The following is a 1,173-nucleotide window of genomic DNA, read 5'->3' on the forward strand; positions in this document are numbered from 1 at the left end:
CATTGAAAGGAAACTCCTTCCTGTGATATTGTGAGTATACTTGTATATGTGACTCAGTACGTGAATGTGTGTGTGAAATTGGATTGGCTGGTCGAGGTGGAGGGAGCTAGAATTGGTGATGTGATTGGGTCTGCATGTATGCCATTTGCATATGGGACTGATATTGTTGTGTATGTTTGGTTGAGTGTTGTGTTGCTGTATGCAACATTCAGATGAGTGCTGTTGTGTGGTGGCCACTGTTATGATGTGTGTAGTTGTGCTTTGGTGTGAGTTTGTTTGTATAGATAGGTGTGTAGTTGTGTTGGATGTTGTGGTTGGGTTGTATGTGTGTGTAGTATAAATGTTTCCGGCATGCACATGTTGTGTTGTGGTGGAATGACAATGAATAATAGTGTGTATGTAGTGTTTTATGTTGTGTGTTGTGCAGGTGGACACATATGGCTAAGGTACAATCTACAATGCCTCCCACAACGGTCTCCTGTGGTGAGAAATCTGCTGGCAGCACACCGCCTGCAGAAATGTAACATCTAAATATGGTCCACAGGAGCGTGACAGCACTCCATCGAGGGGGTCGGCTGGTCAGCTGCAATACATTTAAATACATTGGGCAGAAGACCATTGGCTTGATAGAATACTTGGGACCTCCACCGCAGCGGGACAGTGGTAATACCGCCAAGATCTCAATCAGGTCCTTAGCAAAGGATCACTGAACAGGATTTGCTGCTACAGAGAAGAAGAGCAGGAGCTAACGTGAAGTCAGGCTGACCAGCGATGCACTCTGGGCGGATAGACAAGCAGGTGCAGCACAGTCTCTTCTCAGTTCTCAGAGCAGTTTTAAGCAAAAAAATTCCAAGTCCCAAGCTTTAGATATAGGCTACCTGTGTACCTTTAGCACCACCTCCATGGGTCCAGGGCAGGAGGGGTACCACTTCAGGGGTTAGGACACTCAGGCTGGGTCCAGGTGCGGGTTCAAGATGGTTCAAGGTTTGTCCGTCCCTGAGGCCCTGATCACAAGGCCATGCAAATAGCCCTTGGAGTCACTCTGATAGTTCTGGGTTCAGCAGTAGAACAGGGTTCAAGCAGCAGGGCCGACATCTGAGGGTTCAAGTCAGACTTTAGGCATCAAAGCAGTCCTTCTAGGTGCAGCAGAGCGGTCTTCTGAAATACATACCA

Source organism: Pleurodeles waltl, chromosome 2_1 (assembly GCF_031143425.1).
Source record: "Pleurodeles waltl isolate 20211129_DDA chromosome 2_1, aPleWal1.hap1.20221129, whole genome shotgun sequence".
Classification (NCBI taxonomy): domain Eukaryota; kingdom Metazoa; phylum Chordata; class Amphibia; order Caudata; family Salamandridae; genus Pleurodeles; species Pleurodeles waltl.